The sequence below is a fragment of the Chrysemys picta genome, chromosome 1 (genome assembly GCF_011386835.1).
Source record: "Chrysemys picta bellii isolate R12L10 chromosome 1, ASM1138683v2, whole genome shotgun sequence".
Classification (NCBI taxonomy): domain Eukaryota; kingdom Metazoa; phylum Chordata; order Testudines; family Emydidae; genus Chrysemys; species Chrysemys picta.
The window spans coordinates 249637931-249656309 of record NC_088791.1 but is presented as its reverse complement, the minus strand read 5'-3'; the positions used below and the strand labels follow the sequence as shown (position 1 = coordinate 249656309).

Sequence of the window (18379 nt, the reverse complement as noted above, 5' to 3'; positions counted from 1 at the left end):
GGAGGCGGGCTGGGCGGGGAGCTGCTGGTGGTGCTGGGCACCCACCAATTTTTCCCCGTGGGTGCTCCAGCCCTGGAGCACCTACGGAGTCGGCGCCTATGCATGTCTAGTCCTTGTATTTGCTAAGAAATGCTGGAAATTTGAAGCCTGAAACCTCAAAAACCAGAAAACAAATAGGAAAAAAAAATGAATTATTTTTAAATCTCATTATTTTGGGAGCCTAACTCAGTTTTTGAACACAAAGAGTTGGCAATAGAATCATAGGACTGGAAGAGACCTTGAGAGGTCATCTAGTCCAGTCCTCTGCACTCATGTCCGAATATTATCTAGACCATTCCTGATAGGTGTTTGTCTAACCTGCTCTTAAGAAATCTCCAATGATGGAGATTTCACAACCTCCCTAGGTAATTTATTCCAGTGCTTAACCACCCTGACAGTTAGAAAGTTTTTCCTAATGTCCAACCTAAACCTCCCTTGCTGCAATTTAAACCCATTGCTTCTTGTCCTAGCCTCAGAAGTTAAGAAAAACAATTTCTCTCCCTCCTTCTTGTAATTTTAACGTCAGCTGCGTACAGAACGCCGGTACCGGCAGCCACTTCTTACCAGTATGCCGTACCGGCCCATACCGGCTCACTTTCACCCCGACAATACTGCAGTTGAGGCTTAATCAGAGCAGAGTGGAAGAATTACTTCTTGTCTTGCTTACAACACTCCTGCTAATACATCTCAGACTGATGTTCGCCTTTTTTTGCAACAGCATTACACTGTTGACTCATATTTAGCTTGTGGTCCACTAAGACCCCCAGATCCCTGTCCGCAGTACTCCTTCCTAGGCACTCATTTGCCATTTTGTATGTGTGCAACTGATTGCTCCTTCTTAAATGGAGTACTTTGCATTTGTCCTTATTGAATTTCATCCTATTTACTTCAGACCATTTCTCCAGTGTGTCCAGCTCATTTTGAATTTTAATCCTATCCTCCAAAGCACTTGCAACCCCTTCGATCTTGGTATCGTCCGCAAACTTTATAAGTGTACTCTCTATGCCATTATCTAAATCATTGTGGAAGATATTGAACAGAACCGGACCCAGAACTGATTCCAGTGGGAACCCACTCGTTATGTCCTTCCAGCATGACTGGGACCCACTGATAACTTCTCTCTGGGAACAGAGTAGCAGCCGTGTTAGTCTGTATCCGCAAAAAGAAGAACAGGAGGACTTGTGGCACCTTAGAGACTAACAAATTTATTAGAGCATAAGCTTTCGTGGACTATAGCCCACTTCTTCGGATGCATATAGAATGGAACATATATTGAGGAGATATATATACTCTCTGTATGTGTGTATATATATCTCCTCAATATATGTTCCATTCTATATGCATCCGAAGAAGTGGGCTATAGTCCACGAAAGCTTATGCTCTAATAAATTTGTTAGTCTCTAAGGTGCCACAAGTCCTCCTGTTCTTCTTCTCTGGGAACAGTTTTCCAACCAGTTTTGCACCTACCTTATAGTAGCTCCATCTAGGTTGCATTTCTCTAGTTTGTTTATGAGAAGGTCATGTGAGACGGTGTCAAAAGCTTTACTAAAGTCAAAATATACCACGTCTACCACTTCCCCCTATCCACACGGCTTGTTACCCTGTCAAAGAAAGCTATCAGGTTGGTTTGACATGATCTATTCTTGACAAATCCATGCTGACAGTTACTTATCACTTTATTATCTTCTAGATGTTTGCAAATTGATTATTTGCTCCATTATCTTTCCAGGTACAGAAGTTAAGATAACTGGTCTGTAATTCCCTGGGTTGTCTTTATTTCCCTTTTATTCCCCATATTATAGATGGGCACTATATTTGCCCTTTTCCAGTCTTCTGGAATCTTTCCTGCCATTCTGTTCTCCTCCAACTATTTTTGGAAAGCAAATACAACCCCAGTATCTCCAATGCTACATCCATGACACGAGGTAGACGGACAGGAAAATTCCTCAAGCTCAGAGCTGGAGCAAGAGGACAGACTCCCAACCTGTGTTTATATGGCTACCAGGACAAGCTAATAGGAATAACCTACTTCCTTCAGTTGCCATTGTGATGAACAATAACTAGATAGAAAACCTCAAACTCACTGTTTCAGCCTGGTCCCCTTCTTTATCAGCTCCTCCTTCATCCACAGAAAATATATATTTGGGTTTCCCTGTTGTAATGATGGTTTATGACTGGGACTCCCCCTCCTTCATGAGCCATTGGGACACAGGGGATCAAAGAAGCTTCTGCTTCCTTTATTTCCCTCCTTCCTTCCCTCCCTAAGCCCCAGGCAATCTCCGATGAAGATTTGGCCTAGTCTTTCATCTACCAAGTACAATAAAAGTATCTCTTAACATCTCCCACTATCTCTGAATTGTGTGAATAGTAAGAATGATGATGATTTTGGAGCCAAAGTTGTACTCAATGCTGTAATGCTTAGAAATAATTTTGAAATTACACTAGGCTACATTGTCTCAGTGATGTAGAAAGTTCCACTGAAATACAGACCACTGTTAAAGATAGATTTGTTAAATGCAGCCTCCAAGCTAATCCATGGACAATGCATTGGAACAAAAACTATTTGTTACCATTTGCTAATGAGAAACAGCACATATATCTAGCGTGAATCAGCTCATTAGATCCTCTGATCCTTGTTTCTGCATGGAAAGTAATTTGAAGCTGCATCGCTTTTGTTTTTCAGTAAATCCAATGGCTTGGGATGTCCCCCCCCCCATTGTAATATTTTTCTGGTTTTTACATCGGGGGAAAAAAAGAATGCAGCCCCTTCTCCCTTCAAGTTCAGTCCAGCCAGGTTGAAGGAGGGCTGTGTAAGGCCTCCAGGGGAGCAAAACTAATGAAGTTCTACTGCACAGAACACCTCAGAGAACCTGTGCAGAGAAACTCCCATTCTCCATGTTTATCCTTCCTGAAGGGCCATCTTTTTCTCCACGGTGCACAAGGATTTGGGGAAATCAAGCAACAGGGAGGTGGCCAGGGCATCTGTGACACTGAAGACCTACAGACCAAATTCCCCCATGGATGCAAAACAGAAGGGCTGTGGTTGCTACTGCTGTCCTGAGGTCTAAGTCGTGGTAAAGGAGTGTCTCTCCTAGTGTTCTGCAGCCTGGGAAGGAAACTTTCAATGTCTTCAAATCCAGAGAATCCCTGAATAAAACTCATTTGTTCAGATACATAAATCAGTTGCAGGCTAACGGACTGTAAACATGTTGGCTGCCCCCGTGCACCTTCGCATAGCTGAAGTGCCTCTGCACTGCTCATCTCTTTGTTCTCCTTGACACAGACTCCACACACTTGCTCATCCTGTCACCACCCTGTGACACAGGGACTTATTTGTGGTTCACTACTCCGTATCAGCAACTCTTGCCAGGCCTGACATCCTTACTACACCTAACACACTGTTGTCACCATTTATATGCCAACTTTGGGGTATATCATTGTTGGAAAACTGATAACTCACTGATCATTAATATTCTTGCATGATGCATGTATGGCGTGTATATGAAGGATTACGGATATATGATAAAATTATGTCTTAAAATGTGTTTTGCAAACAATGCAGACACCCAGTGTGTCCTAGACAAAAGAACATGTTTGTTTGTCTGACCAGCCTGATCGTCAGGCAGAGACAATGAAGGCACATTTACATAACAGGTAAACAAAGACATCAACCTAGCGAGAGGCACATATAGCCTCTTCTGGCGGTCTGCACTTCAATAGATAAGTAATTGAATCAATGGATTGTATACACTATTACTATATTGTAAAAGTATATCAAGTATAGTATGAAAGCCTGTGACACAATGGTGATTAACATCATTTTGAAATCTAAGTATTAAGAGTAAATAAGGAAGTATGGCTACTTAATGATATTATGCTTTAAAATCTGTTACCAAACAGAGAAGAGAAAGGTTTTCTCCCAAACAGGAGGGAAGATAGCATTGTGTGGAATCAGAAGAATAGAAGCTACATTTACATATGAATCAGCAGGGGAATGGGAAATCCCCAGGACAGGAAAAACAGTACCAGGTCATCCTGCATCTTGAGAAAGGGTCAATGAACTCTGAGAAGAATAAGGGGACACAGAGACATTAGGTTATCTTTTACATAAATGTACCTTAATTGTCTCGGCCTGACAACCAGGCTGGCCAGAGACACAAATACACATTCCTTTGTCTGGGGCAAACTGTGCCTATGCCAAACATACATAATTCTAGCACATATCCATAACTTTTTGTACACACCCCATATATACACCCATCACACACAAATTTTATTAATCAGTGAGTTATTAGTTTTCCAATGATATCTTACATGTTACCTTCTGGGTATATATATCATGACAACAGTGAGTATAGTGTGTTAGATATAGTGAATATGTCAGGCCTGACACAAGCTGCTGATACACAGTAGTGGTGAACCAGAAATGGGCCTCTGTGTCACACACACTTACTGGAGTCTGGGTTTATTAGACAAAACAAACTCAGAAGTAAAACTCAAGGTCCCAAAATCTGGCTCCAGGCATGGTTCTTACCTCAGAGTCTGGGTGAGCAAAAGGATTTCTTCACAGAGACTTTTGTCAGTTCCAAGGAAGTAACCCATTCCAGTTTGAGATCAGCTTGCAGCTATTCTGCTCAAAGCTGATTTCCTCATCGATTTCCCAGAGTCAGCTCCCTCTTAAAGACCTGCTTCAGTTCTCTTATGACGAACCAGCTGCTTGCGGTTCCCTCCAGGTGTCTCTAGTTGGCTCATTTAGCAAACTTGCTCCAGACTGCAGGCAGCTCCTTCACTTCCTCTGCTCTCTCACAGGGCCCAATATTTTTTGACCCACTTTCACTGAGCGGGACTAGTGACTTCAATTACAGTTGCAAGTGTTCAGTATCTCTTATGGTGAAGTCCTAATTGTATCATTATTTTGTGGAACACTGTGATGCTTCCCAGGGGTATCCAGAGTTGGGAGGCATCATGCTACTACCTGGCCTTAACCTCTGGCATCGCAACCACTTCTTCCAGGCCTCCATAGTCCTTGCTCTCTCTGTACAGCTTAGCGATAGGCACACATCAACCACTGAATCCTCCAAGTGCAGGGGCGGCTCCACGCACCAGTGCACCAAGCGCGTGCCTGGGGTGGCAAGCCGCAGGGGGTGGCCTGCTGGTCGCCATGAGGGCGGCAGTCAGGCAGCCTTCGGTGGCGTGCCTGCGGGAGGTCCGCCGGTCCCATGGTTTCGGCGGCAATTCGGTGGCAGGTACGCCAAAAGCGCAGGACCGGCAGACCTCCCGCAGGCATGCCGCCGAAAGCCGCCTGACTGCTGTGCTTGGGGCGGCAAAATACATAGAGCCACCCCTGTCCAAGTGTCCCTCTGGAGTGACCAGCCCCTGTTCCATGTGAACACTCACAGAACTCTCATATTTGCTACTCCCAAAGGAGTAGTACAGACCAGCTTACAAGGTTCAACATAAGCAGTATACAGAGTCTTCCATTTTCAGCTACAGTCATGCTTTTAAATATGACAGAATGTAAAGTCATATCATGTTCTGTTAACTGACTGGTTACCCCGGACTAGCCCAGCATAACAGAGTCGTGCATATTAGGGACCAGTTCTGTCATCCATATCCAACTAAAACTCCTACTGACGTCAAAGGGTGTTTTGTCTGAGCATGGGCTGTGGGATTTGGCCCTAGAGATGGAAATGGCCTGTCAACAATCCTTGCCTGAAAAAAATACAGTAGATGGCTGTACTTACTAAGCAAGCTTTTCTTCCTTTTAGAGATGATAGGTCTAAGAAACAAATTCCAAAGAGATAAAGCAAAACCTAATATTTTAATAGATTCATATTACGCCTTAGAGATTGAAATAAACGTATCTGATCCCCAGTAGCTGTGACACTACTAGAAGTCTATGGCATATTTGATTCCCAAAGTTAACAGGCAACTGTAGTTCGTAATATGCCCTCTACATAATACCTTTTTATTTAGCTTCATTAAAGCTACCTAGGTTTTTAACTTAAGATTTTGTGTAGATTTACTCCCTAAGAGATGTCAAGAGCTCAATTCCATGGATAGAATATTACAGGTATTAGACACAAGAAGCCTCATGCTGTAGAAGGCCTATATTTACTGTAACGGCCTGTCAAATTTTCTATTTAAGAATGTTTTGAGAGCTTTATAACCTTTCTATTTTAATGTGAATTGGTTGTTCTCAGTGCAAAACAGTTTATCCACTTCTCAAGCAGAAACACATGGAAATGTAACCATATTCAGGATTTAAAAACTAGTAAAAATAGCTGGGTTTTGAAAGTGACAGGTTTTCAAAAACAGCTAATTCTCAGGGAGGTGATTAATTTGCCCTCATGCACACATTCAGCTCATCTTATTTTTAATGGTAGTTGTATATGCACACTGGAAAAATAATTTTGAAAAGTAGCTTTTGTGTATCAAGTTTTGAATAACTTAATGGGTGAGATTTAACTCTCTTCCCCCATTTTCCCATAAAACCTGCATAATCTACGTTTGTGAAAGACACTCCAAGAGTAAGCAGTGAGGGGAACATGGAAGCCGGCTCCATCATGAGTAAGATATTTTGAATAAGGCCCTCTGCCCCAAAATATGTAGATAAAGATCAGGAGCTATGAAGAAGTTGAGTTCAGCACAGCTCAGGGACAAGACTGCAAAAATGCTATCTTTGCGGCCCCTGATCTTGCAACACGAGCAAAATTGAGAATATTGCAAGGACTGCTATATCTTACTCTGTCTTCCTATAGCCCCAGTGGACCATTTCAGTGGCCAGGAATTGTCAGTCAAGTTAGACAGGAGCAATTTGTGGGAAATGCTGGAATTTCAAAAATATTTGAAACCATTTTGTAACAATTTCTTATAAAAGAAGATTCCAAAATAAATTTGGTTCTGATTTTGACCTTTTTAAACTTATACATACGTGTATATTTCAGAATTTTGTTTTGATAAGTCATTTTGAAATGAAAATCAAAATATTCCATTCCAAATTTGTCAAAAAAGGACTTTCTGACATTAGCAAAATGCTTCGTTTAGGGTTTTTGCTAAACATAATGTAGTTAAAATCAACATACAGAGTGTGCTGAGACCCTGAAATGGATGGTCCTTTGTTGGTGTGGATTATGAGGTAAAAGTTACTTTGCTGACATATTTTAAAACACAGACTTCTGTATGGTAAAATACAACATCAAAGCATTGGTGCCCGGTGCTGTGCATCATCCAAATATGACAGTATTTTGGAAGCTGTTTAGTAATATTAGTTGCTGGGGTTTTATAATACAGCATATCCAGTAGAGATAGATGGTAAGTGATAGGCTGTCTCACTAAGGAAAAAGAAGAAAAACACATGAATGAAGCCCTGCAAATCCACAGATATCTGCTTTATATCTGCAGACCATTTTTGCGGATCGGATGTGATACAAATGTATCCGCGCAGGACTCTACACATTAACTGATTTTGTGGGAAGAGAAGGAAAATTAGTTCAGAAATACAGACATTTTACTGTTAGGAGGCTGAGTTGGCCTTCCAAAAGTAGTACTTTAGGAAGAAGAAGGAGTTTCATTTAATCCAAACAGTTATCAACTATCACTATACATAGTAGTGGGCACAAGCACACCCTATCATGCCAGTCATCAAGCCATATCAAACCTCTTACCAGCATTTCTGCCAATCTGCCTATCTTACTAAAAAGATAGCAAATGCACTGTGTAACATACTGGCTAAGTCTCTATCCATGTACTACCAACCTCAATTAGACAGAATATGATATAAGACAAGTTAAAATGTGTGTGTGATGTCAGTTTCTAGTGACTGGTTTACAAGCCTTAATACCACTGACAGCTGATGAAGATTTAGCTCAAGTATCTTGGGCTTGTGCTTTTGGAGTAGAACCCACACTGCCTGCTGTGACATGTAGCTGGAAGTTGTGCTGTCTATATGCATGTGTCTCTGGATGTTGCACCTCTTGTCAGTCAGTGAAAGGAAGAACTGTGTAAACCCAGTTCTTCTCACAGATTGACAGGGGTGCTGCACTCAACAAAGATAGTAGATCAGTGACAGAGTATAGACTATTGGTATTAGAGGCAATGACATGACCTCAGGCTATCTTCATCATTTAAGATGTTGTATTTGAAAATATATGGAGGTTAGTATGGATTTCTGGACTGTTCAGCATGGTGGTTGGTAGCTGTTGTAAAATATCTAAAATTATTATTTGAGACTTTTAAAAACATCATTCAAAACTTTCAAATTTCTGCCCCTAACATTAGCCACCTAATCCATATTTAGGTTTCTCAATAAATGTGGCCTGATTTTCAGAAGTGAATACATTCCATTCTCATTAACTACGTGGGTTTGAATACATTAAAAAAGTTATTTTTTCCCCTTAGCATAAGAACTCTGCCCGTAGATAGACACATGAGGCTTCATACAAGTCAACATGAGTCATTCATATGTGCCCAAGAGCAGAATTTGGCCCTTAATCTTTAATCAATATTATACCCTAGGGCCAGATCCTCAGCTTGGTATAAACTGACATAAATCCATTGATGTCAATGGTGGCTGCAGGTGCTCACCACCTCTGACTTCCACAGAGGTGCACTGGTTTAAAATCAAGCTGAGGATCTGCCGCTCAGTAGTTTTGCTGGAAATGTGCTTTTCAGAAGTAGCATGGGCCAAATCTAGCTCTAAATGAAGCAGGAGCAGCTCCTCGGCAATCCATGGAGTTGCACTTGCTTACACCAGGGCAAGAGCTTCCCCTATTTGTATAAAATTATCTTTAGAACATTTGTCAACTTGAAGACAGTGACTTAGAAAACTATTGTTTCATCTGCTATGGAATCTGAGAACCTTTTAGACTGCAAAGGGCAGTTTTATTACCATCATACTCTATTCTTTTACATGTCTAGAAATGTTGTTGGAATGGGAACACCTGGATTTAAAGTGGTTTGTTTCATTCTGTTTCCTTTAGGATATTGTGACAACGTTCCTCCTCTACCTTGGTGGGTCCTGCGCTTATTGGCGGATTTGCTTGCTTCACAGATTCACCCTGTGGGTCGGGAAACAGTCCAGAGACCTTCCCCTCTGGTAGAAGCTATAGTCCAGGTCAATTCCTCCTGTGTTTGATCAGGAGTTGGGAGGTTTGGGGGGAACCCAGGCCCGCCCTCTACTCCGGGTTCCAGCCCAGGGCCCTGTGGACTGCAGCAGTTTAGAGTGCCTCCTGGTACAGTTGCACGACACCTACAACTCCCTGGGCTACTTCCCCATGGCCTCCTCCCAACACCTTCTTTGTCCTCACCACCAGACCTTCCTCCTGATGTCTGATAACGCTTGTACTTCTCAGTCCTCCAGCAGTACGCCTACTCACTCTCAGCTTCTTGCACACCTCTTGCTCCCAGTTCCTCATGCACACTTCCTCTCCCCTGGCTCCCCCTGGCTTGACTAGAGTGAGCCCTTTTATAGCATCAGAGGGGCCTTAATTAGAGTCAGGTGCTTAACCGCCTCACCTGACTCTTACCAGGTTAATTGGAGTCAGGTGGTCTATTAGCCTGGAGCCTGGAGCAGCCCCTGCTCCAATCAAAAATTCAAAACAAAATGTTTTAGCATTTCCCAATGGAAATGTTTTGGTCTTTCTGTTCTGTGAAAAATGTCAGTATTTTGACATTTTGTCCCAATTTGGTATGAAAAATATTTTTGAAATACTGGAATATCCACCCCTCCCCTCCCCTGACAGAATTTTTGTGCTATAGTAATTTTACATCACAAAATCTCAAGGAGAAAGAAAACCCAGACAGAGTAAAGCACTGATAGATTGAACACAAAGGAGTTTAGCCTGAGTGGGTGTTCAGCACTGATGATGAGTAGGCTGCTTGATTACTTGACAGCGTAAAGTAAAGAAACCCCATTAAATAAACTAAAAATATCTTAGGGCTGGTCTTCACTATGGGCAGATTGACACTGCTGCAATCAATGCAGCAGGGATCGATTTAGCAGATCTAATGAAGACCCACTAAATTGATGACAGAGTATTCTCAGATTGACCCCCATACTCCAGCTCTCCGAGAAGAGTAAGGGAAGTCGACTGGAGTGCGTCTCCCATCTACACAGTGGAGTGAAGACACCGGGGTTAGTCGACCTAAATTACATCTACTCCAGCTACGTAATTCACATAGCTAGAGTAGCATAACTTAGGTCGACTTACCCCCGTAGTGAAGACCAACCCTTAGCCTCTAACTTAAAGATAAAACCTAGTACACCCTGGCCACCAGTCACAGAGTAAAAAAGTCCTATTTAAGTATGGAAGTAGAATACCAAAAGCAGGTTCATCTGAGTGGAAGGCTGCCCAGTTTATTTCCCTAATGGCCAAGTGGTGAATATATGCACTTGGCACTGGTAACTTAAGGCCATCCTCAAGGATAAACTATGGCGGGTAACATATAAAAAGGGGATTAAGAGGGCTAAAAGGAATATGATGAGTGAATAGCCAAAGCTATAAAAAACTTCTAAAATATATCAGAAATATGAACTTGCAAGAGAATTGGTGGCTCCCTTAGGCCTGGTCTACACTAGGAGGTTATGTCGAATTTAGCAGTGTTAAATCGAATTAACCCTGCACCGTCCACACACCAAAGCGATTTAGTTCGACAGAGGTCTCTTAAATTCGATTTCTGTACTCCTCCCCGACAAGGGGAGTAGTGCTAAATTCGACATGGCCAGGTCGAATTAGGGTAGGTGTGGATGGAATTCGACGCTAATAGCTCTGGCAGCTATCCCACACTGCACCATTATGTTGACGCTCTGGACAGCGGTCAGAGCTCGGATGCTCTGAGGAGCCACACAGGAAAAGCCCCAGGAAAATTTGAATTCCTTTTCCTGTCTGGCAAGTTTGAATCTCCTGTTTGGACATCATGGCGAGCTCAGCAGCACTGGCAACGATGCAGAGCTCTCCAGCAGAGGTGACCATGCAATCTCAGAATAGAAAGAGGGCCCCAGCATGGACCGATCGGGAAGTCTTGGATCTGATCGCTGTGTGGGGCGATGAGTCCGTGCTTTTGGAGCTGTGCTCCAAGAAACGGAATGCGAAGATCTACGAGAAGATCTCAAAAACCATGACAGAGAGAGGATACAGCCGGGATGCAACGCAGTGCCGCGTGAAAATCAAGGAGCTGAGACAAGGGTACCAGAAGACCAAAGAGTCAAATGGACGCTCCGGATCCCAGCCCCAGACATGCCGTTTCTACGAGGCACTGCATTCCATTCTAGATGCGGCCGCCACCACTACCCCACTACTGACCGTGGACTCTGAGGATGGGATATTGTCGACGGCCGCTTCCTCGGAGATGTTAGCGGACGGGGAAGATGAGGAAGGAGATGAGGAGGACGAGGCAGTCAACAGAACTTACAACGCTGATTTCCCCAACAGCCAAGATCTCTTCATCACCCTCACAGAGATCCCCTACCAACCCTCCCCACGCGTTAACCCGGACCCTGAATCAGGGGAAGGATCAGTCGGTAAGTGTGTTAAACATGTAAACATTTATTTTGAACAGAACAGGAACATTAATAATGGGTTTTTCTTGATTGGTTTGCCCTAGGTGCTTAACGTTTTAGTCCTTGGCAGTGCAACTACTGCAAAAGAATCTAACAATGTCCGGTTTATCATGATTACTTTGCCCTAGGCGCTCTACTTTTTAGTCCTTGCCAGTGCAGCTACTGGAAAATAAGGTCTATATGTCCGGGGATAGAGCTGAAATCCTCATGGGACATCTCCACGAAGCTCTCCTGGAGGTAATTGGAAAGCCTTTGCATGAGGTTCCTGGGGAGAGCAGCCTTATTGTGTCCTCCGTGGTAGGAAACTTTTCTGCGCCAGGCTATCATCAAGTACTCTGGGATCAATGCCTTGCAGAGCATGGCGGCATACGGCCCTGGTTTTTGCTGGCTTTCAGGCAGCATGCGGTCTTTCTCTGTTTCAGAAATCCTCAGCAGAGTGATGTCACTCATGGTGACCTGCTTTGAATTAGGGGAATGTTAGTATTGGGACTGCTTGCCTGCTCCTTTACATAACTGTAACCGGCGGTTTACAGCCACACGGTGGAGATGGGAGAGGGGCAGCATACAGGGATCTTTCCCGGGGACAGCCGCGAGGGGGTGCGACAGGGCAGAGTTCATGCTTGCCGGATTGCCGGCAGCAGGAACTGGCCAACGCTAGGAGCATTGCTTTGAACGTGAAAGGAGGGCACTTCTATAATTTAAGTGTTAAGCAGCCAAAAGTCTACGGCTTACCATGTCAGCCTGCTACCCGAATTCCGCTGTCCTGTCCCGCTTGTCTGATCTCCACTGCAAGACCCCAGGCACTGAATGCGAAGGCCGAAAATTCGACCTTGTCCTGAGTGCGCATGTGATAGGTGCTGTGCATGGTCTTGTTCACAGAGAAAGACTATGTTCATTGTTCACAAAAATTTATCTTTGTGAGGAATTCATTCCCTTTTTCCGATCCCACAGCTGCGACTGTCTCCCGACCTACCCCGGCATCCCCCTCCCAGAGGCTGGCGCAGATTAGGCGGAAAAAGAAAAGGACACGGGACGACATGTTCTCAGAACTTATGGGCTGCTCCTGAGCCGGGGCGGCTCAGCAGAGCCAGTGGAGGGAGAACATGTCACAATACCAGCGATCACACAGCGAACGGGAGGACAGGTGGTGGCAAGAAGACCAAACGCTGCTTGGACTAATGAGGGAGCAAACGGACATGCTCCGGCGTCTTGTGGATGTTCTGCAGGACCGGAGGCAGGAGGACAGAGCCCCGCTGCAGTCTATCTCTAACCATCCTCCCCCGCCATAAAGTCCCATACCCCCCCTCACCCAAAGTCACAAGAAGGAGGGGTGGCAGGGGTCGTGAAAACTGTCACTCCACCCCTGCAGACTGCTCAAGTATCAGACGGCTCTCATTCCCAAAGTTTTGATAAGTCCTTTCCTTCACTCCAAAAGCACCTCACCCAAGCCCCCGTCCCAGTGTCATCCCCTAATTGTGTAGTTGCTAATAAAGAATACGTTTCTGTTCATTACTGTTTCTGTCATGTTCTTTTAGAGGAGAGTGTGTTTGAAGGGGGATAGGGGGTTGGTAATTGGAGAGGACAGTCACCTTTACCAGGGTACAGACACGGGGTCAGGTTCAGCAGAAGGTCACACACACATTGCAGTCACTAGGCACCCTGGTCAGTCTGGGAGGTGGTTTTCATGTTCTGTGTGTGTGTGGGAGGCTATGTGACTTTGTGGCAGGGGAGGGCGGTTAGAGATCTTATGCAGCAGTCCTTAACCTGGATCACAGAGCCACGCAGCAGGGGATCTGTAACCGTCCTCCCCTGCCACAAAGTCACATAGCCCCCACACACAGAGTCCCGAAAAGTAATAAAGAAAACGGTGTTCATTAACAAAGTTCCATTTATTTTATTTTTAAACGTGTGTTGGAAAGGGGGGGAACGGCATGAACGGGGTATGTAACTGGAGAGGATAGTCAACATTAACTGGGTAAAGAAATGGGGGCAGGTTCAGCTTCTCTTTAAACAAACTTAATAGTCACAGGTTACCCTGCTCACTGAGGAACCTAGCTTTCAAAGCCTCCCGGATGCACAGCGCGTCCCGCTGTGCTCTTCTAATCGCACGGCTGTCTGGCTGGGCGTAATCAGCAGCCAGGCTATTTGCCTCAACCTCCCACCCCACTATAAAGGTCTCCCCCTTGCTCTCACAGAGATTGTGGAGCACACAGCAAGCTGCAATAACAAGGGGGATATTGGTTTCGATGAGATCTGAGCGAGTCAGTAAGCTTCTCCATCTCCACTTGAGACGTCCAAAAGCACACTCCACCACCATTCTGCACTTGCTCAGCCCGTAGTTGAAGAGTTTGTTTTCAGTGTCCAGGGCGCCTGTATAGGGCTTCATGAGCCAGGGCATTAGCGGGTAGGCTGGGTCCCCGAGGATCACTATAGGCATCTCCACATCCCCAACAGTTATTTTCTGGTCCGGGAAGTAAATACCTTCCTGCAGCCGTCTAAACAGACCAGAGTCCCTGAAAACATGAGCGTCATGAACCTTGCCCGGCCATCCAACGTTGATGTTTGTAAAATGTCCCCTATGGTCCACCAGTGCTTGCAGCACCATTGAAAAGTAGCCCTTTCGGTTAATGTACTGGCTGGCCTGGTGGTCCGGTCCCAGCATAGGGATGTGAGTTCCATCTATAGCCCCACCGCAGTTTGGGAATCCCATCGCGGCGAAGCCATCTATGATGACCTGCACGTTTCCAAGGGTCACTACTTTTGACAGCAGTAGCTCAACGATTGTGTTGGCTACTTGCATCACAGCAACTCCCACGGTAGATTTGCCCACGCCAAAGTGGTTCGCGACTGACCGGTAGCTGTCTGGCGTTGCAAGCTTCCAGAGGGCTATGGCCACTCGCTTCTGAACAGTCAGGGCTGCTTGCATCCGGGTGTCCTTGCGCTTCAGGGCAGGGGACAGCAACTCACAAAGTTCCAGGAAAGTTCCCTTCCGCATACGAAAGTTTCGCAGCCACTGTGATTCATCCCAGACCTGCAGCACTATGCGGTCCCACCAGTCCGTGCTTGTTTCCCGGGCCCAGAATCGCCGTTCCACAGCATCAACATGTCCCATTGCCACCACGATGTTCACGGTGCGGGGTCCCGTGCTTTGTGAGAAGTCTGTGCCCCTCTCAGACTTAATGTCCTCACCATGCTGCCGTAGCCTCCTCGCCCGATTTCTCAGCATCTGCCTCTGGAAAAGGTGGATGATAAGGTGCGAGGTGTTGACAATGGCCATAACTGCAGTGATGGTCGCAGCGGGCTCCATGCTCGCAGTGCTGTGGCATCCGCGCTGTCACTCAGCAGAAAAGTGCGCGAACTGATTTCCCGCCAGCGATTTCAGGGAGGGAGGGCGGGAGTGACGGTTGGATGACAACAGTTCTCCAAAACCACCCTCGACACATTTTTTGCCATAGCAGGCATTGGGGGCTCGACCCAGAATTCCAATGGGCAGCGGGGACTGCAGGAACTGTGGGATAGCTGCCCACAGCACACCGCTTCCAATGTCGACGCTTGCCCCGTTAGTGTGGACTCACAAAGTCGAATTTCTGTCCTTAGTGTGGATACACACGTTCGACTTTGTAATATCATTTCCACAAATTCGATTTAAGCAAAATCGAACTACTCTCATAGTGTAGACATACCCTTAGAGTAACTCCAGGGAGTAAAAGGAACATAAGGATATTGAGCAGAATCAAAATGATTTATTTACATTGCTTTTCACCACAGAGACTGCTGGAGAGATACCTGTTCTTTTCAGGTAATAAATTTAAGATACATTGAAAGATTCAAGTGTCAGAAGAGGAACGTATTGATAAATTAAAGATCAACGCATCCCTAAGACAGGATGCCATTTATCCAAGAATTCTAAAGCAATTTAAGAACAAGAACAAAACAAAACCATTTAGTTTCTCATTAAAATCAGTTACCATCCTGAGGCCTGAAAGAGAACAAGTGTTGTATTTATCTTTTAAACAAGTGCTGTGTTCGGGAAGGTGGGATCCTGACTTGCAAACCAGTAAGCTGTATATCAGTACCAGATAAACTGGTTGAAGCAATAATTGAAAATAGAATTCTGAAACACCTAGATGAACATGATAAGACAGAAACAAAGCAGTATGGCTTGTGTCCCTCACTAACATATTTGAATTCTTTGAACATATCATAGAATCATAGGACTGGAAGGGACATAGAGAGGTCATCCAGTCTGGTGCCCTGCACTCAGGGCAGGTCTAAGTTTTATCTAGACCATTCCTGACACATGTTTGTCTAACCTGCTCTTAAAAATCTCCAATGATGGAGATTCCGCAATATCCCTAGGCAATTTATTCCAGTGCGAAACTACCCTGACAGTTAGGAAGTTTTTCCTAATCTCCAACCCAAACCGCCCTTGCTGCAATTTAAGCCCATTGCTTCTTGTCCTATCCTCAGAGGTTAAGGGGAACATATTTTCTCCCTCCTTTTAGTGGCCTTTTATGTACTTGGAAACTGTTATCATTTTCCCTTTCAGTCTTCTCTTCTGCAGACTAAACAAAACCCAATTTTTCTCATAGGTCATGTTTTCTAGACCTTTAATCATTTTTGTTTCTCTTCTCTGGACTTTCTCCAATTTGTCTACATCTATCCTGAAATGTGGTGCCTGGAGTTGAGGCCTAATTAACGCGGAGTAGAATGGAAGAATTACTTTTTGTGTCTTGCTTACAACGCTTCTGCTAATACATCCAAGAATGATGTTTTTGCTTTTTTTGCAGCAGTGGGAATGGGATGGAAAAGAATACTGATGATATTACAGTCTCATTATATAAATCAATAATATGTCCTTACCTGTAATACAGTATTTAGCTGTAGGCAAACTATTTTAAGAAACAGAGGAGGTTCAGAAATCAGTGACAGACCACATGCCACAATCTTATCTCTGCCCCCCAGAGATGATTATCTTCAATCAACCCTTATATCAATCTATCCTCACCTAGAACAACACACTACTGCCCTGACATCCATAACTAATAGTGATAGGAGAGGGTTAAAGGGTTGTGGGGAGAAGGGAAGGTTGAAGTTGTTAGAGAACTCTGTAATGAACAGTGTTAGTCAAATATATATACTAAATGTTAGAGAAGTGAACATTATGTATGGTATTATATGAAAATATAAAATAATTTCTGCTTTTTGTAGGTCTCTGCAGATGCAGCATTCCAGAATTTAGATGAAACAGCTTCAGGGTTGTGTAAACCATGAAACTGGTTTGTGCATCTTATATGTAAAACTTCTGATCTGTGCAAATAGCATGGTAAAGCAGAGTGTCAAGAGGGACCTGTTAGCTCCAGGTGCAGCCCCCCCCTCTCCAACAAGACAAGCTAACAAGCAAAAACTCAAGGACAAACAAAAGACCAGCAAGAGGAATACCAACTATTGTGAGATAACAACTGGATGGAGTCAAGGGATGTAACAGAAGAAGACAGATAAAAATACGTTTTAGCAGTATAAGCAAAAATGTATTTGTTCAGGTTAGTTATTGTGATTTAATCATGTGATTGTTTTATTTAGGGGTTTAGAATAGATAGGTACACAAATGAGGTAACCTGTAAGCTGAGACTGTGCAAAGTTATGAAACAGGATAAAAGATAGGTGATTGACACTAAGAGAGAGTGGAGAAGACACAGGGGCAAACCTAACAGAGACCAGAGATTTGAAAAGAGTTACCTGGTCCCCTAGGAAAGCAACTTGATCATTTACTTTTCTCACCTTTGTTTTTGCATGTATATGCAATTCATAAATGATAACAGCATTGTCTTAAAATGTGCACGATAAAGGCTAAAAGAAACTGTTTAAGCCTAAATTGAAGTGGATCTCTTTTTTCATCCAACAAGGTGAATGGTAGTTTTAATAATGGGAAGTAGTTTTGCGTATGGGTGAAGAAGAAGAGGGTGTGTACTGTGAAGTCATTTACCTGGCCATTTCCTTGCTTTTGCTGTGTGACAGACCCAGACCAGTGGGGTACACGAGTCTAGTAGAGGGCAAATATACTGGTCACTGGATGAGTAGTTTTCTGTTCCCTGAGTGACCAGAGCAGGGGCAGCACTAGAGTAATCAGGAACCTGCTAGAACCAGTTAAGGCAGGCAGGCTAATTAGGACACCTGGAGCCAATTAAGAAGAAGTTGCTAGAATCAAGGCAGGCTAATCAGGGCACCTTGGTTTTAAAAAGGAGCTCACTTCAGTTTGTGGTGTGAGTGTGAGAAGCTGGGAGCAAGAGGTGTGAGGAGCTGAGAGGGTGTACTGCTGGAGGACTGAGGAGCACAAGCGTTATCAGACACCAGGAGGAAGGTCCTGTGGTGAGAATAAGGAAGGTGTTTGGAGGAGGCCATGGGGAAGTAGCCCAGGGAGTTGTAGCTGTCATGCAGCTGTTACAGGAGGTACTATAGACAGTTGCAGTCCACAGGGCCCTGGGCTGGAACCCGGAGTAGAGGGCGGAACTGGGTTCCCCCGAAACCTCCCCATTGACCTGGACTGTGGGTTCTCCCAGAGGGGAAAGTCTCTGGGCTGTTCCCCAACCCACATGGTGAATCTCTGAGGCAAGAAAATCCGCCAATAAGCGCAGGACCCACCAAGATAGGAGGAACTTTGTCACAGCTGGTTTGTGTCAAGTCCTTCGTATGAGGAGCAACGCTAATAGCTTCACAACAAAGATTTTTGTACATTAATTTCCTCATGTTTTAGAGTTCCTAAGCCAGGGGCTGGTGTTG

General features: G+C 44.4%; 1 protein-coding gene across 1 annotated transcript in view; it reads right to left on the bottom strand.

Annotated features, from left to right (window-relative positions):
* The window catches only part of NALF1 (NALCN channel auxiliary factor 1), a 797765-nt gene that overhangs the window by 757368 nt on the left and 22018 nt on the right, over positions 1 to 18379 (bottom strand). The gene's annotated exons all lie outside the window — the stretch shown is intronic.